Source organism: Corticium candelabrum, chromosome 15 (genome assembly GCF_963422355.1).
Source record: "Corticium candelabrum chromosome 15, ooCorCand1.1, whole genome shotgun sequence".
NCBI classification, from domain to species: Eukaryota; Metazoa; Porifera; class Homoscleromorpha; order Homosclerophorida; family Plakinidae; genus Corticium; species Corticium candelabrum.
This window is the reverse complement of record NC_085099.1, coordinates 3,054,286-3,060,227: the sequence shown is the minus strand read 5'-3', so window position 1 is coordinate 3,060,227 and position 5,942 is coordinate 3,054,286.

Sequence of the window (5,942 nt, the reverse complement as noted above, 5' to 3'; positions counted from 1 at the left end):
ATATGCAGTCCATTCCCATGAAGCGTGTGCGAATTCTCCATGAGCTCTAGGCGATTCCTACGAGAATTTGCTCACAAAAACCTACAAAAGTTCTATGTAAATTTTTACCGAGTTTGGTATGAGTTCGCTGTGATTTGGCAAAGAACTAGCGGTGAATTGGAGGCAGATTATGCGTGAATGCGACGACAACTTGCGACCAAATAGCTGTGATTTCCTAGCGAATTCCCTCGCTCGCTATCCAGCGGGTAGGCGACGTCTAGCTAGAGAAACGGCACAAACAACAAGACGACTAGAGAAACTGCACAAAGAACGAGACTTTTACATTCTTGTGAGCTGGAAAATCGGTGGTGAGCTGCTTGTTTGGTCTACATTTGTAACCTAGGTTTCCCACCAATACAACAAACAGAACAATGATTACGCCCGTTACTTCATCACGTAAGACGAAGATTGCCAGCCGGCCTACGTCGGCTCTCCGACTTGTAACATTTGGCTTGTTCCATCACTGGGAAACAACTACATTTGTAACATGCATTTAGAAACAACGCCTAATCTAGCTGCATTTGTAACGTTCCCACATCTAATTTTGTTGCCCACATCATGCGTTTCTGTCATACGATTTTGTCATAGCGCGACTAATCACCTTCAAGGTGCCCACTGGCCGAGGGTTTGCAATTCTAGTGCTCCTTCATTTAGAGATGGAAATCAAAGATTTAAATCCCGGCCGAACTATACACGCGTTTACTAACACATAGTCACATTCGCTTTTGTCAGCCAGGCTAGCGCCTCACTCGAAGCAGCTACAACGACAAGAGTCATACCGACCATTCGCTCTTGTCCGAGGAATTGCACTGACCCAACAGCTAGAACTGTGCAAAGTCCACCCAGTATCATGTCAACTGTTGCTACGCAAATTTTTCTTTAAAAACAGAACACTATTAGATCTTTTAGCGAAACATGTGGATGAGAATCAGAAGAATTGGGATGAGTGGATTGCGACGGTGTTGCAATCAAAGATTGAAATCCCGGCCGAGCTGCACACGTTTACTAAGACTGTCATTTCCATTTCAAACTACATACACATACTCGATGCATTAGCCCTCTTTAGTTTTAGAGCTCTCTAGCTATGCAAATACAGCAACGTCACACGACGTTATATGTGATTCAGAAAGTCAACACAAGTCAGTACGTAAAGGCGTATCTTAGACCACATGGTGCACATTGCCCATTTATTATTATTCCGCCACATTCCCAACAGAATATCAAACATTCAACAATACATAACAGAAACCGGTATGGACAAAGAATCAACCTGGGGCACCGACACTGAAATTTTGACTCTAGCCCATTTGCTGCAAACTTGTGTGTTCTCCTACAACGTACAACAGTGTAATGCTACTATACGAGTAGACAGCACGGACGAGGATCGCTTGGATACCGAGACAACGACAGTCCTTGACGGTCAAGTACCGACTGATTATATTTATGATTACAAACGTTTATATAACAAGTGCACGCCCACTAATCACACTACTACTGTTACATACCACAACAGCATAATTGGCAAAGAATGAGTCCTGCTACTATAGACCGGTCTATTACTTAAGACACCACTGAAATGTCAATGTACATTAATTATCGTGATATGGTTCACTTCGAAGTTGTGCGAAGCTGCATACTCGCGATTGTTATACTGTCTAAAAAAGGCAATTGTAAAGAGATACCGTAGCTAAACTGGGATGTGCAGCGTCTAATTACAGCCTGAAATTCGTGGCCTAGAGTGGGAGTGGAGCGGGACAGAGAGTGCAACCTCCACGTGGTCTGTCCTGGGGTTTTGAACATGAAAGTATTCGCACATGTTCAAAATGCTAAGCACTCGGTTTACTGAAACTGTCATTTCCATCTTCGGGGCATATACACACGTGCTCGCTTAGTATATTTTTAACATAGCTAAAAATATATGAAACAAGTCCAAAAACATTTTGAGAAAATGGTGGGTATGTAAGGATGGGTATGTACTTATGTCATTTATGCCCATCTTCTACATCACAATCTTTTTACCTATATCGCTTGCAGCAGTTGTGAATGTAGGAGATGGGCATAAATGACATAAGTACATACCCATCCCTACATACCCATCATTTTCTTAAAATGTTTTTGGACTTGTTGTGTTTTGACTGGGTAGCGGTAGCGAGTGTGTGGGTTAGGATTGCGTTCACAATAAAACGGCACGGCACGGTCAACAGTTAAGCAGTCCACGCGTCCTCTCTCGATAGGGTGCTGCGTCCGTCTTCGGGAACTCTGCAACATTTGGGGGCCTGTCCGGAAGAGCGAGTCCCAGCAAGAAGAGCGACCAGCAAATCGAGGAGGAACAGAAGAGACTGCGAAGTCATTCCAGAGGATCGTAGCCACGAGTAACCGTGAGTGGGTGGCCGAATGGATAGTCTTATTGACGCCGGCGAGAAGCTTGGCCGGAAAGGTGAGGACCTAGCGGCGCTTGTTTAGCAGCAACAGGCGATTGAACGCGAAGAACGCAAACTCGAACGCGAGGAGCGCCGACGTGAGCGCGAGGAACTCCAGCATCAACAAGAAGCACGAAGAGCTAGTGCGGAAGAAGATGAGCGTAAAGAAGAAGCACGGCGAAGACACGAGTTGGAGATGAAGCGACTCGAATTAGAGGCGAGCGCGCATGCATTTAGAATAAGCGAGGGCGGCACCCGAGGACTGAATCCCAAGGTACCGAAGCTTCCTGTATTCGCAGATGGTACGGACGAGTTAGATAACTATTTACGACGGTTTGAGAGGTTTTGCTACCAATAGTGGATGGAAGGAAACAGAATGGGCGTCCTACTTGAGCGCACTGTTGACGGGCAGAGCGCTTGATGTTTATTCGAGATTGCCGGCTAGCGCCGCCGACGATTACAAGCAACTGAAGCAGGCGTTACTTAAAAGATACAATTTGACTGATGAAGGCTACAGACTGAAATTTCGGCAGGAGAGACCGGAAAGAGATGAGAGTCCGTCGCAGTTCATCGCACGTTTGCTGAACTACGTGAAGAAGTGGATGAGTCTGGCTGAAGTCGACGACACGTCGCCGGCACAGGTGCGTGACTTGTTCGTGAGAGAGCAGTTCCTTGAAGCTTGCCCGCAAGACTTAGCTGCATTTCTGCGAGAGAAGCCACACAAGAGCTTGGAGGAGGTGAGCGAAGCCGCAGACCGATTTCTAACGGCGCGCAACAGACAACTTCACGTGACTCGACTTTGCGCAACTGGAGAAGTCAGTCTAGACAGTAGATCAGCCACGCATCGTGAAGGCGAGCTAAAGTCAATTAAGCCATCAGGTATCCAGTGCTTTGTTTGTGGCAGATATGGTCATAAAGCTATTGACTGCAGAAACAAAACCAAACGGAACTGTTTCAGGTGTGGTAAGGCAGGTCATGAGACAAGGAACTGCCGGAGCAATCCCAGGGCTGGAAATACTACTGTCAAGTCCAATTGCGTAGTGCAAAAGAACGATCGCCTGGACTCTGCTACTGAAGCCCATGGTGTGTCAACGGGTGACCTGGAAGAATCAATTGATGATGGATGCCTACTTCTAGCAAATGGTAAGAAGGTTCCGCTGATAAGCAGTGCTGTGAGTGAGGAATTGTCAGTGAATGGTCAGTGTATGCCAGTGTCAGAAGGGAGGGTTGGTACTTCAGGGGTACATGTTTTGAGAGATACTGAGTGCAGTGGGGTGATAGTGAAGCAGAAGTTTATTCTTGATACCCAGTATACCGGGCGCTATGGATTGATGCAAATGGTGGACAATATCGTTCGTAGAGTACCAATGGCCACTGTTTGCATCGAATCACCGTACTTAACAGGAGAGGTCTCGGCACTCTGCCCACCTGATGCTGTGTATGATGTGATAGTTGGTAATGTCCTAGGCGCAAGGGCAGCAGACGACCCGGATCCTGAGTGGCATATGGCCAACGTGGTGACGACAAGATCCAGCACGAACGTGATGCAACCTCTCTCAACGTACGACCAGTGGAAAATTGGCTCGAGATCAACCGAGACAAGATTGTGGAAATGCAAGGAGAGGATGTCTTGTTACAGAAGTATTACAAGAGACCGATATCAAGAAGAAGGGTCTACAAGAAGTTAAGTTCGAAGTCAAAGATCGAGTTCTGTGTCCAGTGTTCAAACATCCCTATGTCAACAATGGCAAGCCAGTTCGGCAGGTGGTGGTACCGGAGCAATTACGAAAGCAAGTGATGGAGCTTGCGCACGACTCAATAATGGGGGGGACACTTGGGCATCCGAAAGACAGTTGACAGGATACTCAACAACTTTTATTGGCCAGCCATACACACTGATGTGTCGAGATTTTGTCGGTCTTGTGACATTTGTTAAAGAACAATACGGAAGGGATCGGTTTCAAGGGCTCCTCTGCAGAACATGCCTCTCGTTGATCAGCCATTAAAGAGAGTCGCAGTCGACTTAATTGGTCCGATACATCCACCCAGCGAAGATGGGCATCGCTACATTCTGACGTTAGTCGACTATGCCACGAGGTATCCTGAGGGTATACCCCTGAAAAGGTGAGCAGCGAGACAGTTGCCGAGGCTCTGGTGAATATGTATAGCCGTCTTGGAATACCTGAGGAAGTCTTCAGCGACATGGACACTCAATTTGTGTCGGAGTGCATGCAGGAGGTTTCAAGGCTGCTGAGTATACGCCAACTAAGTACAACACCGTATCATACAATGTGCAATGGGTAGGTGGAAAAATTTAATGGGACGCTCAAGACGACGCTGAGAAGATTATGTAGCGAGCAGCCAAGGCAAAGTGGCACAGGTATGTCAACCCACTGCTTTTCGCGTACAGAGAGGTGCCTCAAGAGTCAACAGGTTTGTCTCCGTGTGAACTACTTTACGGGAGAACAGTTCGAGGACCCATGAGAATCCTACGACACCTTTGGACTACGAAGGAGGATGCACCAGAAGTGAGAACTAGCTACCAATACTTATTCGAGTTGAGGGAGAGGCTTGAGGAGACGTTACGTATTGCAAGAGAAGAGCTAGGTAAGGCTCAAGTTAGACAGAAACGTTACTATGACCGCAAGGCCAAGGAAAGGAGTCTTGAGGTAGAAGACAAGGTGCTAATGCTACGCCCTACTGACAGCAACAAGCTGATCATGCAGTGGAAGGGCCCATACCAAGTCGAGGCGAAGCGTAGTGTCAACGATTATCGAATCAACGTCAGAGGGAAGAGCAAAACTTATCACATTAATTTGCTCAAGAAGTATCAGGAGAGAGCCAAGGATAAGGCTGTTAACTGAAACCCGATGATGGTAGGTGGTTTTGTTTTGGAGAGGGTCTGTTCAGCCATCATTGAGGATGACAAGTCATGTGGTTCCGACGATGCGATTGACGACAGCGAGCTACTAGATCTCGGTGCTTGCCAGGCTGATGAATCATGGAAGGATGTCATCATTGGGGAGAACTTAACCAAAGAGCAAGAGGGTCAGGTCCGAGACATATTGACAGAATTCCAGCAGGTCTTTACCGACCTACCAGGGGAAACTGACGTTATCCAGCATCGCATAAGTTTGACTACTACTGAGTCAATCAGGACCAAGCCATATGCGGTGCCATATAGCATTAGAGAGTAACTCAAGGGAGACATCAGCAGAATGCTACAGCTGAAGATAATACGAGACTCTCATTCCCCATATTCGTCGCCTGTCGTTGTCGTGAGGAAGAAGGATGGTAGTAACCGAGTCTGTGTTGACTATCGAAAATTGAATAAGGTGACAGTGTGCGACGTGGAGCCCATGACTCCGATTGCAGACCTCATCCAAAATCTCAGGAATGACCGTTTCTTCACAAAGACTGATCTCAGTAAGGGTTACTGGCAAGTACCTGTGGCACCCGGCGACATCCATAAAACGGCGTTTT